The 21327-nt window shown below is 45.7% G+C and overlaps 1 long non-coding RNA gene across 1 annotated transcript in view; it reads right to left on the bottom strand.

Moving 5' to 3' along the window:
• The window catches only part of LOC140066047 (uncharacterized), an 82631-nt gene extending 68599 nt beyond the window's left edge, over positions 1-14032 (bottom strand). The window contains exon 1 of the long non-coding RNA XR_011848084.1: positions 13886-14032. This is a non-coding gene — a long non-coding RNA (uncharacterized lncRNA). The remainder of the gene's footprint in view (positions 1-13885) is intronic.
• Between the last annotated feature and the right edge of the window lie 7295 nt (positions 14033-21327).

Raw genomic sequence — 21327 nt, 5'->3', positions numbered from 1 at the left:
TAAAAAAGGGCTGGATCGTTCTGAATCTTTTTCATTATCTGCAAAAACCTGCAACCAGAGGGTGTATTCTTTTGCACTTTCAAGAGGATGGGGAGGATCACCAAATGCTCACAGGTGTTAGAATTTCCTTCAAAACACAGTTGCCGCATGGACTTTACTTTAGGTGCTGCTGCTGCTGTGCCAGCAGGATGGACCACACCTGGGACCCGTTTCTCCCAGGCCATTGGATGGTGACACTGCATGTGTTGACTTAGGGCCATGGTGCCAACGTTAGCTCCCTGTCCATGCTTTACTTTCTGCCCGCAGATTCGACTTATACACACGCTCGGCCCCGCTGTTTTCCTAACAAAAAACTGTCACACCGCCGAGATGGTGATGGCGATAGCGTTGCTGCCTCGCTGAGCCCCTGTCCCACTCCCTGCGGCCGTTTTCCATCCTCGCACTGTTGCCAGCTGGCTGACTCATGGCCAAAGTAACGACTTGCTGTCTGCTCTGCTGCCTGCTGTGCAAGCTGACACTCTTTTCGCCTGACGATGATGAATGCCTTGCTACACCTAACTCCCAAGTGCGATCGGCTACATCATGGTCAATTTTCATTTCCCTGTCACTGCTATTCTCCTCAATGGTATCAGTATGCACAGCCTGCCTACTGCACGAAGCAGCAGATGTCTGCCCCACATCTTCACTGTCAAGCAGCTGCTGACTGTCCTCAAAGTCTTTGTCCTTGCTGTGTAGTGGCATTGAGCCCAGACTACCTGGTAGATCTCTGGCTGAGGGAAATGAACAGGACAGAGGCGGGTTGAGGACAGGTGAGGGCTGCTGACCTGCTCCTGGGCCATGCCAACTAATTGTTGCATCTGACGAACACACGGACTCTTGGCTGGGGTTGTCAGATGTTATATTTGAGGAATTGGATGAAGTGGTCAACCAATTAATAACCTTTGGGTTGTTGATCAACACACTGCTGCTAGATGACATTGTCAGTTCTGGTCTCACAAAATCATCCCTGCTGAGACATCCCCTTTCTTTGCTGCCACCTCAGCCTGCTCCTCCTGCCACCTTTCTGTCTGACATAGTGGTTAATCAACTACATGGATTTCACACGTTTTTTTTGCTCTCAACTTTAGCAACAAAAAGCTATTGAAATTTGCGTTATACAGATACCCCAAAATGGACACCCTGTAATTGGAGCAAAAATCACTCTATAAACTATGTGGATTTGACACATATTTCTTTATCTCAACTTTAGCTATAAAAAACTGAAATTTGTGTTATACAGATGCCCGAAACGGACACCCTGGGAGAGGCGCAGAAATCACTAAAGAAGCTGTGGATCTGACACCGATTTATTCCTATTCAACTCAGTTTCAAAAAAGAACTGCTAATTGTGGTTTACAGATCCCCCAAAACACTCACCCTGGGAGAGTTCCAGAAATCCCTACAGCATCTGTGTGGATCTGACACTGATTTCTTCTTATTCCCTTTAGTAACAAAAAAGAACTGATATTTGGGGTATACAGATCCCCCAAAACGCACACCCTGGGAGAGGTCGAAAAATCACTACAGCAGCTGTGGATCTGACACAGATTTTTTCCTATTCGCTTCAGTTTCAAAAAAGAACTACTAATTGGGGTTTACAGATCCCCCAAAATGCACACCCTGGGAGAAGTCCAGAAATCACTATATCAGCTATGTGAACCTGACACTGTTTTCTTCCTATTCGCTTCAGTAACAAAAAAACTGCTATTTGGGGTATACAGATCCTCCTAAACGCACATCCTGGGAAAGGAGCAGAAATCTCGACAGCACAGTACAGTAAAAGCAGCTAGACACTACAGACAGCACATGCAGTGTGAAATGCAGAGATTGCAATTGGCTGACTGTTTTTATAGGGCTGTGCGACATCACATAAGCCAGCCAGTCACTGATTGGCTTACAGGTCTGCAGATGTCATCGGGGTTGTTCCTTTCTCCTTCTCAGAGTTCTCTGCCCCATGTAACACATTGTGCTCGCTCCCATTTAGGTACAAAAGAGGGAAAAAAAACTTTGTTCCCAAGAATCAGCGTAAACTTCGGATTCGCGACGAATCAAATTTTCTATGATATTTGTATTAAATTCCACTTTGTTCGAATCTATTCAGCCATCTCTAAATGTGCATATACATACATGGCTTTCATGATTAAAGGGGTAGTCCAGGCTTGCATATTTTTTACCAGTGAAGTGGGGAGGCTGTAAAAAGAAGAAAGCAGTTGTTCTTACCCCCTCCGGTGCTCTGGTCCAGCGCTTTGTACCCATCACTCCCGGTCTGTATGTATAAAGGGATGCAGCAATGATGTCAGGACCACAGCGTACTACCTGTGCAGCCTCTCCCTGTGGCCTGTGCAAGTGTTACATGGACCACAGCCAGAGTCTGCTGTGGCTTTGCCAGTGTATACATACAGAATGGAGGTAATGGGAGCTGGAACAGAGCACCAGAAGGGGGTAAGTACAACTGCTTTCTTGTTTTGACACTCCCCAGTCCCTCAGCTCGGACAAACCCTTTAATTATGGAGGAGACCACACATGGAATATTTGTGTACAGTTTTGAGCACCAGTGTATAAAAAGGACATAGTAGAATTGTAACAGGTGCAAAGGAGAGCGGCCAAGATTATTAGGGAAAAGGGTGAACTGGAATACAATGACAGATTACTAAAGTTTGTGCTATTCGCATTTGGAGTTTTTTTCCCCATCTTCCCAGTACAAAGCATGGAATATTAAATATGGACACTAGCAAGTACATTTTGTTACAACAAAATAAGCAATCATTCAGCTCTGCAGGGAAAAATAAAAAAAAAGTTGTGGATTTTTGAAGGTAAAAACTGTAAAATGGAGACACAAAAACAAAAAAGGGCCAGGGCTTAAAGGGACTAAAGGTCAAAACTGATTAATCTCTCAGGTATAATTCCTGTTTAAGCTCTGAAATTATTGTTCCAGTGTATCCACATCTTCTATTGACCTTATTACACCAACAAATGATTCTAGGACTGATTAACCATCATTATTACTTCATTGTTGGCATGGAAACAAGAAACAACTTTACATGAGATTTTTTTTCCTCAAGTATCAGTAAAGTGGCATTAAATATTCACAAATGCTATACACTGTGTGTTTGATTGAATATGAGGGGGCTGGATAATGCCTCTTTCACCAATGAGTATTACTCTCATTATTCCTGGCAAGGATCAAATATAAAACTGAAGGTCGAAGATATTAATGATATATGAATTATAGAGCCACATGCTACTCACATGCTGCATCTAGAGTCCAGATTTTTATACTGTGCGAACAATGTCAAGAAAATAATTAGAAGTCTATGTTAGCCGCTCTCAAAATGAATCAAAGGTAGACCTTTGGAGATGCTCCTGATGTACACCTTTAGTATATCCATAAAATATAAGGAACCCCTTGTATGCCAAAGAAGACTTTTGTCATATATATTCATAAAAGAAATGTTGTGACATAAAATATAATAAAGGTGTACAACCCACAGACATGAGAAAATTACCAAAGCCAGGAAAGAGAGAGCATAATCGCACTTTCCAAGGTCAAAGCAAGAACAGCGTGTCATGGAGAAATAGAACCATGGGTATATCAGGAGAGATTAATATAACAGACAATAACCCAATGGGGAAAAAAGGGGCACATTCAAGCATGTGAATGAGGTAAGTAGGTCTGGCATGTCTTTGTGTGCTTAATTTGAAAAGATTCTTAGATTACATTAGGATGAAAAGAAGTTTTGTGGTAGGAAATATTTTGACATCAAGACAAAGTCAAGAAGAAGAATAGATAACGCTTTATATACCTATTCAGTTATTAGAACTTTTTGACCTGCTCGTATTTCCATACCTTAATCCTGTGTGCACTCCACTCTGCATTCCTTGCTGCTTTTCCGGGACTCCTTAGAAACTAGTTTTCTCAGAGTTCCTTCTATGTTTCACAATGTACTCCAATCCTCTTGGTATCTCCCATTACCCAGCATCTTTCCGATTTACGTAACATCATGAAAGAAAGTCCTCAAATTATAACTCCCTAGTGATCTTAAAGATCATTTTTAACCCCCTTACTTTACAGGTCAGTGTGGGCAGGGGCTCTCTAAGCAGACACTTTATGATCCCTGTGTGCTGACAATGTGGTTAGATTAAAAGGGTATAGGTTTATCTGCACTTTCATTTAGCTTCTGAACATTCTACTAGCATCTGACAAATAGAAAAAGAGAGATCAGAGATGATGAGATCCATGAGATTGATATAAAAACACATGACACACTGCTAACTCAGCTATAACACACACATACAGACAGCTCTGCTACATGTCTCCTTCCCCTGTGATGAGGATCTTATGTTATCTGTCGCATGCTGGCAGGAAGTGTCTGTGTTAGAGATGAGCGAGCACTAAAATGCTTGGGTACTCGTTATTCGAGACGAACTTTTCCCGATGCTCGAGTGCTCGTCTCAAATAACAAGCCCCATTGAAGTCAATGGGAGACTCGAGCATTTTTCAAGGGGACCAAGGCTCTGCACAGGGAAGCTTGGCCAAACACCTGGGAACCTCAGAAAAGGATGGAAACACCACGGAAATGGACAGGAAACAGCAGGGGCAGCATGCATGGATGCCTCTGAGGCTGCTTAATCGCACCATTATGCCAAAATTATGGGCAACAGCATGGCCATGACAGAGTGACCGAATGAGGCTAGATAGCATCTAAAACATCCAATAATTGACCCTGACACTATAGGGGACGGCATGCAGAGGCAGCGGCAGCAGTGGCAGGCTAGAGAGTCTCATGGCGACATACCCTAAATGGACTCAGGTTTCACCAAAGGAGGTGAAATGATTTCCTATGTGAACAAAAGGTTGACGGTATATTTGGTCGATAACACAGCATGGTGGCGACATAGTGACCAAGTTCCATAACGTATCTGGTGAAACACCCGAAAAATGAGCCTGACACAGCTCTTTTGATAAGGGGACGACATGTGGAGGCAGCCATGGAGACGACTTCCATGATTAAGAGCGACAGTATGGGGCATTCATATTGCGCTGCTATGATTGCAACTTCAGGTCTCCAGCATGGCGGCGACAGATGGGCCGAGTTCCACTATGTATCTGGTGAAACACCTGAAAATTCTGCCTGACACAGCTCGTTTGATAAGGGGATGATGTGCTGCATATCCTCTCGTGCTCCAGCGTCTGGGGTATAGAGAGTTGAAATGAGACATTGGTGGACGCTGTGGAGGATCGTGGAGGCAAAATGGACAGGAAACAGCAGGGGCAGCATGCATGGATGCCTCTGAGGCTGCCTAATCTTGGGATGGAGCTGGCGGTCCACTGCCAGGCGAGCTTTCGCCTGTCCAAGCCCCTGTCTCTCGGCTCCTCCCCACCCAAAATGGGCCTGGGGGCCAGAAGCGTTTACTTTGAAAAAATTATAATTTTCAAAGCAGGCCAGGTCGTTTGAATATTTCACCTAGGAATAATGGAATAGCATAGTGGTTCTATTTTTAATTGTTTTTACGGAAATGGTTCCATGATTAAGAGCGACAGTATGGGGCATCCATATTGCGCTGCTATGATTGCAACTTCAGGTCTCCAGCATGGCTGCGACAGATGGGCCGAGTTCCACTATGTACCTGGTGAAACAACTGAAAATTCTGCCTGTCACAGCTCGTTTGATAAGGGGACGATGTATGGAGGCAGTGAACTAGTAGTAGATTAAAGGTGCTGCAGTTAAAACTATGTTAGTTGGATCTTGAGATGGAGCTGGCGCTCCGCTGCCAGGCGAGCTTTCGCCAATCCAAGCCCCTGTCTCTAGGCTACTCCCCAAACAGCACTTCTAAGAACCTTTTGTATAAGATCAAGTGTAGTAGCGTTCTTATAAGTTTGGGATATGGCGGGTGAGGGGAATGTAAACAGATGCGCAAGAAGCGCTGAAATAATATTGGTAAATGATAAAAGTTTGCCAGTATATTTTGTGGATTACACAGCAGGGTGGCGACAAAGTTGACAAGTTTGATGTGGAAGCCATGAAAACAACCCAAAATTCTGCCCGACACAGCTCGTTTGATAAGGGGACGATGTATGGAGGCAGTGAACTAGTAGTAGATTAAAGGTGCTGCAGTTAAAACTATGTTAGTTGGATCTTGAGATGGAGCTGGCGCTCCGCTGCCAGGCGAGCTTTCGCCAATCCAAGCCCCTGTCTCTAGGCTACTCCCCAAACAGCACTTCTAAGAACCTTTTGTATAAGATCAAGTGTAGTAGCGTTCTTATAAGTTTGGGATATGGCGGGTGAGGGGAATGTAAACAGATGCGCAAGAAGCGCTGAAATAATATTGGTAAATGATAAAAGTTTGCCAGTATATTTTGTGGATTACACAGCAGGGTGGCGACAAAGTTAACAAGTTTGATGTGGAATCCATGAAAACAACCCAAAATTCTGCCTGACACAGTTCGTTTGATAAGGAGACAAAGTATGGAGGCAGCTATATGGACGACTTTTGGAGGCAGCTATGGCGATGACGTGTGGAGGTAGCAATGGAGACAACGTGTGGAGCCAGCTAAAAAGACGACATGTGGAGGCTGCTATGGATACAATTTAATTTGGATAGTGCCTGTATGTGGCAGTCCAAAAAAGTTTTCAAACCAGAGGAGCAGGTAGGTGGTCCTCCAGAAAAATTAAATAAATTGAGTGCCTGTATGTGGCAGTCCAAAAAAGTTTTCAAACCAGAGGAGCAGGTAGGTGGTCCTCCAGAAAAATTAAATAGATTGAGTGCCTGTATGTGGCACTCCCAAAAATTGCTTAAAACAGAGGACCGGGTAGGTGGCCCTCCAGAAAAATTAAATACATAGAGTACTATAGCTAGAGCCAGTTGGCCCTGGCAAAAAATAGCCAGTTTCCTATGCTTTAGTGTACAAAGAGGAGGAGAAGGAGGACAATGAGGAGGAGGAGTGCATACATTATTCAGGTTGAGCTTCTTTCACCTGGTGGAGAATGAAAATCAGGAGAAATCCAGGCTTTATTCATCTTGATAAGCGTCAGCCTGTCAGCGCTGTCAGTCGACAGGCGTGTACGCTTATCGGTGATGATGCCACCAGCTGCACTGAAAACCCGCTCGGACAACACGCTAGCGGCAGGGCAGGCAAGAACCTCCAAGGCGTACAGCGCCAGTTCGTGCCACATGTCCAGCTTTGAAACCCAGTAGTTGTAGGGAGCTGTGTGATCATTTAGGACGATGGTATGGTCAGCTACGTACTCCCTCACCATCTTTCTGTAAAGATCAGCCCTACTCTGCCGAGACTGGGCACAGGTGACAGTGTCTTGCTGGGGTGACATAAAACTGGCAAAGGCCTTGTAAAGCGTACCCCTGCCAGTGCTGGAAAAGCTGCCTGCTCGCCTACTCTCCCTCGCTACTTGTCCCGAAGAAGTACACCCTCTGCCGCTAGCGCTGTCAGAAGGGAAATACTGTTTCAGCTTGTGCACCAGGGCCTGCTGGTATTCATGCATTCTCACACTCCTTTCCTCTCCAGGGATGAAAGTGGAAAGATTTTGCTTGTACCGTGGGTCCAGGAGAGTGAATACCCAGTAATCGGTGCTGGAATAAATTCTTTGAACGCGAGGGTCACGGGATAGGCAGCCTAGCATATGTGCCAGAGTCCCAATGCGCAAGAATTCACTCCCCTCACTGGGCTGACTGCCCATTTCCTCCTCCTCCAACTCCTCTTCTTCTGCCCATACACGCTGAACAGTGAAGGACTGAACAATGGTCCCCTCTTCTGTCTCGCCAACATTCTCCTCCTCTTCCTCCTCATCCTCCTCCACCTCCTCCGATATGCGCTGAGAAACAGACCTAAGGGTGCTTTGGCTATCAACAAGGGAATCTTCTTCCCCCGTCTCTTGTGATGAGCGCAAAGCTTCCGACTTCATGCTGATCAGAGAGTTTTTCAACAGGCCAAGCAGCGGGATGGTGAGGCTGATGATGGCGGCATCGCCACTAACCATCTGTGTTGACTCCTCAAAGTTACTCAGCACCTGACAGATATCAGACATCCACGTCCACTCCTCATTGTAGACTTGAGGAAGCTGACTGACCTGACTACCAGTTCTGGTGGAAGTTGACATCTGGCAGTCTACAATCGCTCTGCGCTTCTGGTAAACTCTGGATAACATGGTTAATGTTGAATTCCACCTCGTGGGCACGTCACACAACAGTCGGTGAGCGGGCAGTTGGAGGCGGCGCTGCGCTGCCCTGAGAGTGGCAGCATCTGTGCTGGACTTCCTGAAATGCGCACAGATGCGGCGCACCTTCGTGAGCAAATCAGACAGATTGGGGTATGTCTTGAGGAAACGCTGAACTATGAGATTTAACACATGGGCCAGGCATGGCACATGTGTCAGTCTGCCGAGTTGCAGAGCCGCCACCAGGTTACGGCCGTTGTCACACACAACCATTCCTGGCTTCAGGTTCAGCGGTGCCAGCCACAGATCAGTCTGCGCCGTGATGCCCTGTAATAACTCTTGGGCGGTGTGCCTTTTATCGCCTAGGCTCAGCAGTTTGAGCACCGCCTGCTGTCGCTTAGCGATGGCACTGCTGCTGTGCCTAGAGCTACCGACTGATGGCGCCATGCCCACGGATGGTAATTCGGAGGAGGTGGAGGAGGGGTGGGAGGAGGAGGAGGCATAGTAGGCCTTTGAGACCTGGACCGAGGTAGGCCCCGCAATCCTCGGCGTCGGCAGTATATGAGCAGCCCCAGGGTCAGACTCGGTCCCAGCCTCCACCAAGTTAACCCAATGTGCCGTCAGCAATATATAGTGGCCCTGCCCGGCAGCACTCCTCCACGTGTCCGTGGTCAGGTGGACCTTGTCAGAAACGGCGTTGGTTAGGGCACGGATGATGTTCTCTGACACGTGCTTGTGCAGGGCTGGGACGGCACATCTGGAAAAGTAGTGGCGGCTGGGGACCGAATACCGAGGGGCGGCCGCCGCCATGAGGTTTCCAAAGGCCTCGGTCTCTACCAGCCTATAGGGCAGCATCTCCAGGCTAAGCAACTTGGAGATTTGGACGTTGAGGGCTTGGGCGTGTGGGTGGGTTGCGCTATACTTTCTTTTGCGCTCCAGCGTCTGGGGTATGGAGAGCTGAACGCTGGTGGATGCTGTGGAGGATCGTGGAGGCGAAGATGGGGTTTTCGCACGGGAGGTGTTTGGGCCGTGGTCCTGGGCAGGGGGCTGACTAGCAGATGACACAGGGGAAGGAGCAGTGGTGTGCCCGGCCAGAGGTGAACGGGCTTGGTGCCATTGAGTGGGGTGTTTAGCATTCATATGCCTGCGCATACTGGTGGTAGTTAAGCTAGTAGTGGTGGAACCCCTGCTGATCCTGGTTTGGCAAAGGTTGCACACCACAGTCCGTCGGTCATCCGGTGTTTCTTTAAAGAACCTCCAGACTTCTGAAAATCTAGCCCTCGCCACGGGAGCTTGACTACGGGCAACATTTGGCGCTGATGCACCAGCTCTGGCCCTGCCTCTCCGTCTGGCCCCACCACTGCCTCTTCCAACCTGTTCTGCTATAGGACTCGCCTCCGTCTCAGAAGCACTGTGTTCACCCGGCCTATCAACCCAGCTTGGGTCTGTCACCTCATCATCCTCCGATCCCTCAGTCTGCTCCCCCCTCGGACTTCCTGCCCTGACAACAACTTCACCACTGTCTGACAACCGTGTCTCCTCATCGTCCGACACCTCTTTACACACTTCTTCCACTACGTGAATAATGTCATCATCACCCACAGACTGCGACTGGTGGAAAACCTGGGCATCGGAAAATTGCTCAGCAGCTACCGGACAAGTGGTTTGTGACTGTGGGAAGGGTCCAGAAAACAGTTCCTCAGAGTATGCCGGTTCAAATGCCAAATTTTGCTGGGAGGGGGCAGACTGGGGGGAAGGAGGTGGACAAATGGCTAGAAGCATTGTCCGCAATCCACGACATCACCTCTTCGCACTGTTCTGGCCTCAACAGTGCTCTACCACGAGTCCCAGTAACTTGAGACATGATGAACCTAGGGAGTGTACCTCTGTGGCGTTCCCCTGCTCCCTCATCAGCAGGTGGTGTCTCACCCCGCCCAGGACCACGGCCTCTGACCCCTGCAGTAGTTGGACGCCCACGTCCACGCCCTCATCCTCTACCCCTAGCCTTCGGGTTAAACATTTTCCAAATTAAAGTGTAAACTTATAATTTTTTTTTTTTGTGTTTATTTTTTTTTATTTTTATTTTTTTTTTAACTAAACGATGCTATCCTATTGCTATGGCTAGTTTCTAACCTACACTGACAGCACACAACTAGATTTTGTGCTGTGCCTGATGAGTTTGAGCTATAAAATTAAATAAAGGTAAAAAAAAAAATCAGCAGACTCTGCCTAATTCTAATCAAACCCCTAATAAATTTTCCCACTTCGGTGCTTGAGGTTGATATGCATGTCACTAAGAGCTAAACACAACGGTCGCAGGTCTCCCAGCAAATTCCTCACAATATGGTACTAGCTGCACTACTAATGCCAGCAAGCCCAGCCACAAGCAAACAAAAAAAAGGAAAATATAACGCTATTGTAGGCCTAAGTAAGCCGTTGGGGTTCTCCTATGGCTATTTTGTAGCCTACACTGAAAGCACACTGCTTTGCAAGATGAGTTTGAGCTATAAAATGAAATAAAGGTAAAAAAAATAAATAAATCAGCAGACTCTGCCTAATTCTAATCAAACCCCTAATAAATTGTCCCACTTCGGTGTTTGAGGTGGATATGCGTGTCACTAAGAGCTAAACACAACAGTCGCAGGTCTCCCAGAAAATTCCTCACAATATGGTACTAGCTGCACTACTAATGCCAGCAAGCCCAGCCACAAGCAAACAAAAAAAAGGAAAATATAACGCTATTGTAGGCCTAAGTAAGCCGTTGGGGTTCTCCTATGGCTATTTTGTAGCCTACACTGAAAGCACACTGCTTTGCAAGATGAGTTTGAGCTATAAAATGAAATAAAGGTAAAAAAAAAATAAATCAGCAGACTCTGCCTAATTCTAATCAAACCCCTAATAAATTGTCCCACTTCGGTGTTTGAGGTGGATATGTGTGTCACTAAGAGCTAAACACAACGGTAGCAAGTCCCCCTGCAAATTCCTCACAATATGGTACTAGCTGCACTACTAGTGCCAGCAAGCCCAGCCACAAGCAAATTAAAAAAAAAATGTATAACGTTATTGTAGCCCTAAGAAGGGCTGTTGGGTTCTTGTAGAATCACTCCTGCCTAACACTATTCTAATAGAACAGCCTAACGCTTTCCCTGACCAGCAGCAGCTCTCTCCCTAGCGGCATCCAGAATGATCCGAGCAGCGCGGGCAGGGGCTAGTCTATTCCTGGGTCACCTGATCTGGCCAGCCAACCACTGCTATCTACGTGTAAGGGTACCACGTCATGCTGGGTGGAGTGCAGAGTCTCCTGGCTTGTGATTGGCTCTGTTTCTGGCCGCCAAAAAGCAAAACGGCGGGAGATGCCATTTTCTCGAGCGGGCGAAGTATTCGTCCGAGCAACGAGCAGTTTCGAGTACGCTAATGCTCGAACGAGCATCAAGCTCGGACGAGTATGTTCGCTCATCTCTAGTCTCTACTCCAGTGTCTATACCATTTATACACATTTTCACTATTTTATGAGCTTACTACATAAATTAAAGGTTATATTTTAGTCACCATTTATACTAACTCTTTAAAATACAAAGAGATTTTTTCTATCGTAAGTAATGATTTAACTTGTATACTAAAGCATTCACAGGTACTGTAAGTAGGGAATTCCTACAACATCTGAATAGTACCTTCTGATAACTTAGAAATCACAACATCAAGGACAGGGAGGCTTGAGGAGTGAATTTCATATGTAAATCTGAGGTGATTGTTATTAAGATACCCAACCATGTCTTTAAATGCATCCACACTCCCCTCCCATATTTTGAAGATGGCATCGATATAGCGAACTAAAAGGCTTTCCATATTGATGCCATGAGGTTCACCTACATCACCTGAGAAGACACAGTTTTGTTTCCACCAGCCAAGGAACAGGTTGGCATAGCTGGCGCTGCATGCACTCCCCATTGCTGTGCCTCTGAGCTGGTAAACATAAAGTAATAATATTGAGGTAAAATTGAGTATCTGTAGGACAAAATTTTTATGAGCCCTAAACTGACTCCCCTTACTGTCTAGCAAAGACTTCACTGCTCTTAGTCCCAGTTCATATGGTATTGGTAAGTGTAGTAACTTTTAATAACTGTTGTTTATAAGGAAACAGAGGGCAGTGTCTAAATTGTGTAGTGATTGACTTTTGTAGGTTTAGTAGGTTAGAAGATGGATTGGTGATATTAATGGATTCCAGGTTGTGAATCTGGTCCCTTAGCTCATCAATCTTGGATGAGAACTGATTCGTGGGCCAAATATGGGTTGAGAGAGTGAAGAAGAATTAAACTTCCATAAGTAAATTAGGGGTGCCCATACTGTCCTGTGATTGTCAAAGTAATGAGTGCATGGTAGGACCATTTAATGTCCGCTATAGCGGATCTGGTCGCTTCATCAGGTGTTGCTCTATCTACAATGAAAAGGTCAGTTCTCAAGTAGCTATTATGTACTACCGAGTGATAGATAACATCTCTCTGAGCTGTGGTCGACCAAGCGTCGTATTTAACTTTCAAATTGTGTTGCATGTTGTATGTTAAAGGTGCACCACAAATGTTCCCTCCATCTTTGCAATAAACTCTGCCAACCTTCTTTAATCAGCCTTCCTTTGCTTTGAACTTTACCCAACCAACTTGGCTGCTAACTTAATGGGGGACATGTATCACTCCTATTGCTTGCTTTTTCTTTTTTTGTGTGACTTTTAGCAGTTTAAGACTTTTTAGATGCAGAATCAAGCAGCGTACAAAAGTAAGCTGTTTGAAAGATTTAATGCAGTGTGCCATATCTATCTATGTAGCCCAGATGTTTGTTCAACTTGTGTGACTTTTGGGCTCTGAAATTGTCCCATTCTTACACCCAAGTCCCAAAACAGAACATGCTAGACCCAGACAAACTTTTTGTGAGACACTATTTGGGACTAAAAAGTTGCACACCACAAAAAGTTGCAAAATTGTGACTAAACAGGCTGCTCATTATATGTATCATAAAGGGTGTGTTCACACGGGGCATTTTAGAACGCATGGGTTTTTAAATGTTACAATGCGTTTTGCTACTGTGGTTTTCTTCACTTCTGTAAGGCCCACTCCTGTTTTCTAGGAGGAAAACAACAAAACCAGTCAAATAAATCCTAAACCTATCTGGCACTTAACACTGGTGATGGCCTGCTGTCTGGCACCACCAAAACGCACAATATCACAGTTTTCAGTTCACAACTATTATGGCTCTACACGCCTTTCACTTGAGCTGTAACCCTGCTAATCAGCCATTAACTGACCTGCAGATCTTCTACAGTAAAACACACACCTTATACACATCCACCTAGCTTTCCCTGGATGAGAAATGTCCCTTTTAGTAATGAGTGTGCTGCGTTAGGTGCCGCCCTACTACACCCTTTTAAAAGAGAAAATGTCTTGGAGATTCAATGGACCTGTGCCCAGCCCAGTACTTGCTTTCTAATACCAGTCGCTCTGATTAAAGAGGTTCTTGTTACATGCTGTTCTGAATGCTTATTATTTAACATTCAATGATGTCGCTTATTCCTCACTACTTTCACCCTCCCCGTCCCCAAGGCTGAAACCACAGCTAGATATTAGAAATAAATCAGCTGAAAACTTAATTTGTTCTAACAATTCAAGGCAAAATTGATATCTTACGTGTGGCATAATTTTCTCAAATCGCTTGGTGATCCTGCTGGGGGTTGTATAGATCAATTAAACAGCGGCCATCTACGAAGTAACATAACTCTTAAATTAATTCACCAGCCGGACCAACAATCCTCGGAACAATCATCCTTATTTCATGGACTCATGAACACTGCAAAGTTTTAAAGTGGATTTTTTTTGTTACTTTAAGCAATCGGGAAACAAAAAAAAAGTTATGTTTTGCTTCAAGTGAATTCTTTCTGCATCCGCCTCACTCCCACAGGCTCATTGTTCAGGGCTTTAATAGAGTCTGCAAATGAAAGAACTCAATGACAAAGCCAAGCTCCAAGGTCACAAAATGCAACATTCTAATAAATTTTGTGATTGAAGGACCTTAGAAACTAAGTTTAAAAACATAAAAAGACATCATTAAATTAATATAGTGTTATATAAGTAAAGCCTAATGATGAGATTATTTATGCCCTTTGTATTTCAGCACCCCACACCCAAGATGTCTACTTGCTCTCAGTGGATTGCACCAATTTTATCTACATTCCATGGATAAGCACCTGTCTGAACCTATAAATTCTGTTAAGAATTTAGCTCAGAAACACAGTTTTTTTGTTATGAAGGGTTTTTAATGAAAATAATAGTACAGATAGATAATAAAACATTTAACAAAGATAGTAAAACATATACTAATCATTTATATCAGCAAAGTTGTTTTGTTTTTTCAAACTCCTTTTATTATTTAGAGATGGGCGAATTCTTCAATAATTCAATTCGCCAAGTTTGCAGAATTTTCCTGCAAAATTTGTTTTGATCCAAATCAAATCATGCCAAAAAACGTTCAAAAACAGGTATTTCCTGGCTGCAGAGAGCCTGTAGGGTGTTGTAGAACATTATGCCATGCTTAAATATGCATAGGTAGCGTGGTTTGGTCTTCAAACAATGCTTTGTTTTAGTATGACATGCACATGACAGCCACCTCTCTTAGAATCGCTTCACTCTTCAATTCAATGGGCACTTACAGGGGCCAACTTGACCAAATAAGTGCAACGGGAACGCAACCTGACAAGGTAAAGACTCTGCCAGCTCAAAAGGATATATATAACATCAAAGAGTGAACTCTTTTTTCACTGACATCAGTTGATTTCATAGATTATGACAGAACCTGTTCTGTTAAACGCTGATACATGTAGAAACCCCCCAAAAGACTGGAGAGGGTGTCGGCAGTAATTTTGCATTGACGTCACTGATCATTTTGCCCTTCTATTCATCCGTCAGTGTCTGCTCTCAATCGGTCAATAATCCATCAGTATTGATAAAGCCAAAAACAAACAGGAGTTGATACAAAACAATTTCTGGTGGTGGCAGCAACATGGTAGGCCACGGTGTGGCACACTGACAGAGTGTGGAGGTGGCAGCAGCAGCAGGAGGTCAGAAAGTGGCACAATGACAGAGAGTGAAGGTGGGTGACAATTCCAGTCCCTGATAAAGATGGTGGGAAGCAGATGGAGCAACTGGCAGCATATGTGTGGCATCAGATGGGTGGCAGCATCAGATTAGTGGCTGAGGTAAGTAGTTAGAATCCAGACTCATTTCTCAACATTTGGAGGAGGCGTCATGGCTGATCTAATCTGATGCACAAGGCAATAGTGTGTTGAAATCCTGGCCAATCCACGCCTGATTCATCTTGACAAAGGTCAGTCTCTCCACATTACGGGTGAACAAGCATTTTCTCCTTGGGGTAATGATGGCCCCCTCCCCACTGAACACCCACTCTGATGCCACACTACTGGCCAGGCAGGACAGCTTCTCTACTGCAAACTCCACAAGTTGAGGCCACACATCAAGTTTGGCTGCCCAGTAGTCTAGGGGATACTCTAGAGTGCCGGTTGAGTGCTGTTCAAGTAGACCACCACCTGCTGGGGCAGTCCAATGAAGAAAGGATTTCCAGCGCAAAACTCTTCTCCGGTTAAAAACTTGCTTTTATTGGTGCATCAGTACATCGGGTATATTCACAGTGAAGACACTGTCTTCACTGTGAATATACCCGATGTACTGATGCACCAATAAAAGCAAGTTTTTACCCGATGTACTGATGCACCAAGACACTGTCTTCACTGTGAATATACCCGATGTACTGATGCACCAATAAAAGCAAGTTTTTAACCGGAGAAGACTTTTACGCTGGAAATCCTTTCTTCATTGGACTGCTCTCTGCCCTTGCCTTGGGCGTTTCCGTGTCTGCAACTCACCGGTTTGTGTAAAGGGAGAGAGTAGAGCTGATTTGGACTTCTATACCTGCTGAGGCAGGGTCTGCACCATGTCCTGCTGCTGCTGGTGGCGGCTACCCTCCTCACTAGGCGGGTGAAGGAAGCTGCTCACTAAGGACTCCAGACTTAAGCTGCTGCTGATGGAGCTGCTACAGCTCCTACCCCCCCCCCCCCCATCTCCCCACAGCAGCTGTGGCAGTTGTATGTGAGCGCCGACTGCCAGGAGTACCCTGGTCAGACCTGACAGAGGATGGACAATGGCACACATAGGCAGCAGCCAACTGTCTGCTAAGTATTTCTCTATAGTACGTCATTTGTTCCTCCCTCTGGAAAAAGGCACCCATTTTGGACCGCTAGCAAGGGAACAAAAGGGTGGAGATCCAAAAGTCATCCTTATGCTAGATGTTGACTATTCAGCTGTCACTAGTTAGGCAAAGCAGCATGCTGCGGGCCATCTGTGCAATTGACTCTGAAGGACTCCCGGCCTCCATCTCCACTGTATACTGCCACAGTGTTTCTGGGTCATCTAACTCATCTTCTACCTCCTCCGGATGCTCCTCTCCTGTCACCTGAGTAGAAAAACCACTAATTTCACCAGACTCTGCTTGTACTCCAATGTCCTCCTCCAGTTCAGCCCCCACTGGACTCATCTGGCCATGAGTGTCCAGCTCAGAGGTAGTGGATCCTCTGAACCACTGCGGATAATGACACAAGCCACTACCTGGGAATGGAGTCTAAGTAGCACCCGGTTTTCACCAGAGCCCGCCGCAAAGCGGGTTGGACTTTCTGCGGCGTGGTACCACCAGGTCATTCCACAGGCGTAACTTGTCTGCAGTGGCAGCTAAGGTCTAGGTACAGAAAAGGCAAGCAATCTCTTAGTCAGGGACAAACAGGAGGTCAGGACGGGCAGCACAGGATCAAAGTCGAAGACGTAGCAACAGGTCAGGGCAAGCGGCAAAGGAGTGAATTCAGAAACAGAACTGGGGTCACAACGGGAAATCACAGAAATTGTGCAAGGCATCAAACACAGCTTTCTCTAAGGCACGAGGCATGAAGATCCAGCAGGGTGTGTAGGAAGAGGCAGACTTATTTACATTTCATAAAAATGTCTAGCACTTGCCCTTTAAATCTAGAGAAGCCACCACGCACACTCTCCCTAGAAGTCAGGAACGCGTGCGCACGGCGGAGCAAGTCGTAGCAGGAGCCAGGAGAGGTGAGACGCCCGAGCAATGCGCTAGTGGGGGCAGAGAGACATGGGTGACCACCTGTGACAATGAGATGTAGTCACCACTCCTCCAGTGCCCGGACCAGACGGATTTTGCAGCATCTGTTCTAGGACATGAAGCTGTGAAATTACATTATTCATCCCGTAGTCCTGGCGACTGATACATAAAATGGTCTCTTCAAAGGCCCTGAGAAAACGGCAGGTGTCACGCATGAGCTGCCAGTGGCTGACATCAAAGTTACACAGGGTAGTACTACTGTCCGCTTGCATTCATCAAAAAATCATTAATGGCTTTTCTCTGTTCATACAGGCGGTCTAACATATGGAGGCTGGAATACCAACGGGTGGAAACATCGCATATCAGCCTATGTTGGGGGAGGCCATTCTGACGCTGCAACTCAAGAAGGGTGTGCTTGGCTTTGTAAGACTGGCTGAAGTGCATGCAGAGTTTCCTGGTCATTTTTAGAATGTCTTGCAGATGGGTGGAAGACTTTAGGAACCTTTTGACGACAAGAATGAAGATATGCACCATGCATGGCGCATGAACCATCCCTCCTTGGTGCAGCGCGGACCCCATGTTCCACCCATTGTCTGTCACCATGGTTCCGATTTGCAGTTGTCGCTGAGAAAGCCACACATTGATTTCTTCTTGCATGACACAGAGCAGTTTCTCCTCTGTGTGACTTTGTTCGCCTAGGCAAACCAGGTGTAGAACTGCATGACACCGCTGTGCCCTGCACATGTGGTATAATGGAGCACTCTTTGGCCTTGTGGAGGCTGAGGTGGTGGTGGAGAAGGAGGTCAAGGAGGACATTGGCGAAGTAGAAGCAGTTTATAACATGGAGGAGAAATCAGTGTCTCCTGTTGTTGTTGGCGCGGCTGGGCAGGAAGCATGTTCACCCAGTGGGCCATATAGGATATGTACTGGCCCTGACCATAATTACAGCTCCACACCGATAAGCTTAAGGACTGGTCCACCTTCTGTTCTACACATTTGTGAAGTGCTGGTACTGCCATTTTGGAAAATAAATTTCGGCTTGGAACTCTCCACCTCGGTTCGGCACAAGCCATTAGTTCTCTGAAGGGTGCAGCGTCTACGACTTGGAAAGGGAGGGACTGCAGTACCAAAAACTTGAACAGGAGCGTGGTCAGCTTCTGCACCTTAGGATGGCTGGACGCATACAATTGTCTCTTTGTAAACGCCTCGTTCAACGACTGCTGGCGCCATGCGTATTGAGGAGCAGGAGCATCTGGACCAGGAGATGATGTCAAAGACAAACAGCTCCCTTCGGCAGAGGTGCTTGAGCCTTGACTAGCTGAAATGGCATGTGTAGCCCTAGATGCTGCTGCTTTACCTGAGCGGCAGGATTGCCACCAGATCTGAGACACGTTTCTCCGAGCCCAATGGATGGTGAAGCTGCATGTGTTAACGCAGGGCCATGGTGCCAACGTTAGCTTCCTGGCCACGCTTCACTTTCTGCCAGCAGATTCTACATATACACACGTTCGGCTCCTCTGACCTCTTAACATAAACTGCCACAACGCCGAGTTGGTGCTTTTACCGCCAACACTCTGCACTTAGTGACTACTAACACCGCTGCCTCGCTGAGCCCCTGTGCCACTGCTTACCTGGACCTGCGAATCCGGTTTTGTACCCCGCAGGCATTTGATTCCCGTCCTCGCACTCCTGCCACCCTGCTGACTCACGGCCACAGTAGTGACTTGCTGCCTGCTTTGATGCCTGGCGCGCAAGGTGACACCCTCTTCTCCCAACAATGATGATGATGAAGCCCTTGCTTCACCTGGCTCCCAAGTGCGATCAGCTACATCATGATTGATATGTGTTTCCCTGTCACTGCTATTCTCCTCAACTGTCCTCCCTGTATAGTGGCACTGAGCCCAGAACACCTAGTAGCTCTCTGGCTGAGGGAAAAGAACAGGACAGATGCTGGTTGAGTACAGTTGAGGGCTGCAGACCTGCTCCTGGGCCATGCCAACTAAGGGTTGTATTTGAGGAACCCAGGGACTCTTAGCTGGGATTGTCAGTTGCAATTTGGGAGGAAGTGGATGACCTAGTCAACCAATCGAGAACCTTTGGGTTATTCATCAACACACTGCTGCTATATGAAAATGGCAGTTCTGGCCTCATAGAGTCACCCCTGCTGCGACGTCCCCTTACTTTGCTGCGACCTGTGCTTGCTCCACCTGCCACCTCTCTGTCTGACATATTGGTTAATCCGCTATGTTGATTTGACACAGATTTCTTGATTTCAACTTTAGCAACAAAAAAGATTTTTAATTTGTAGAATACAGAACCCCAAAAACTGACACCCTGGACTTTGAAAAAAAAAATCATCCACCAACTATGTGGCCATTTTCCTAATAAAATTCATTCCCACAAATCAACGTAAACTTCGGATTTGTGCAGAGCCAAAGTTTTCCTGAAATTCTAAACGAATTCCACTTTGTTAGAATTGATTCACCTATATCTAAATATTACACATATTGTTGAAAATGACAATTATAGAGTACAATAACAATTCTTTTATAACAAAAGTGGCGGCGATAAGAATATCCGCAAAATGTCAGTTTTTCATAGTTGTGCCTGTTTTCGTCTTTCATCCATATCATCGCATGTATTGCTCCAGCATAAATTGAAAGTTGCTTGTCAGGTATCGCTTTTCATCATACTGAGCTCAATGAAATATTACAAAACATAGATGAGACAGAGACATGTAGGGTAGGGGGAGGGAATGGGTATGAGGGAGAGGGAAATTTTGGTTTGTATAATTGTTTGGTGGGGTAGGTATGTTTGTCTCCCTAAGATTGTTTACTGGTGGTGTAGTCCTGTAGCCAGACCCATGTTAGCCTTCAAAATTTCTGTTAGGTAACTACTTTTAGATATGTAATCTCTCCATGACGTACATACTTTGAGGAACAGTGCTATTTTCCCCAGATCCTAATGGACTAGGTCTTCAGGTCTTCTACCTTTGGTATCCAAATTTGTTTTGTTTCGTTAAGTAGGAACGTTGGGAGGTTATCTGTTTGGGGTATGAGTATTTTATTTGGAAGCCATAATAGCTTCGGATCTAATTGCAGAGCTGGTAGACTTATTTTATTAATTTCTGTCACTATGGACTGCCAGGAGTTTGTTATCTGTGGGCAGGTCCACCACAAGTGGAAAATGCCTCCTCTTGACCCCTGGCACTTCCAGCACATATCTGGTAAAGAGTCATTAATCTCATGTAATATATGAAGGGTTTTGTACCACCTAATTAAGAGTTTAAAGGAGTTTCTTGAATAATTATACATTTGGAGAAGCTGTACGCCCCTCTAAGTATGGCCTTTATTTATTTCTCCGTGGACTGGGTCCCTAAGTCTCTCTCCAATTTTACTATATACGAGGGAGGTCCCTCTAACTGAAGGGAGAGGAGGTGTTCATATATCTGTTTCATACCTCTTTTCAGGGGCAGGGCTCTATTAATGCAGTTTTCTAGCCATGTATAGTCTCTAGCTACTTTGAATTTATTAAGTATCTTCTTGCATGTTTGTGTCAGAGCATGTTTCTGGAGAAAACTGTGGCTCTGTCCTTTGTCTATAAGCCAGTCTACTTTTCCCTGGAAGTGGTCTGCTGATTCTAGCCACTCAGCTACTTTGATATCTGCATAATCATCCCAGAAGGATGACATAATCTGTTTTGATGGGTTATCTATGTACGGGGCAATGACCTAGGGCATTAACTTTGTGTGTTTCCATAGCTAGTTCCACTCCTTATTTAGGAAAGTGTAGGTGGACAGCATTCCTTTCATTGTCTTTATGTTGGATGCTTTAAATCTGAAGCCTTGTGTTTCTCTCCTTGGGTACACAAGCTGGAGCTAGCCTCAGTAACCGTTGTATCAGAGACACCCAATAATAGGTTCTCCCCCCCCCCCTAATTTGTGGTCTGCATC

Source organism: Engystomops pustulosus, chromosome 6, assembly GCF_040894005.1.
Source record: "Engystomops pustulosus chromosome 6, aEngPut4.maternal, whole genome shotgun sequence".
NCBI classification, from domain to species: Eukaryota; Metazoa; Chordata; class Amphibia; order Anura; family Leptodactylidae; genus Engystomops; species Engystomops pustulosus.
Note: the sequence above shows the minus strand (reverse complement) of the source record. Positions and strands in the feature narration are given on the sequence as shown.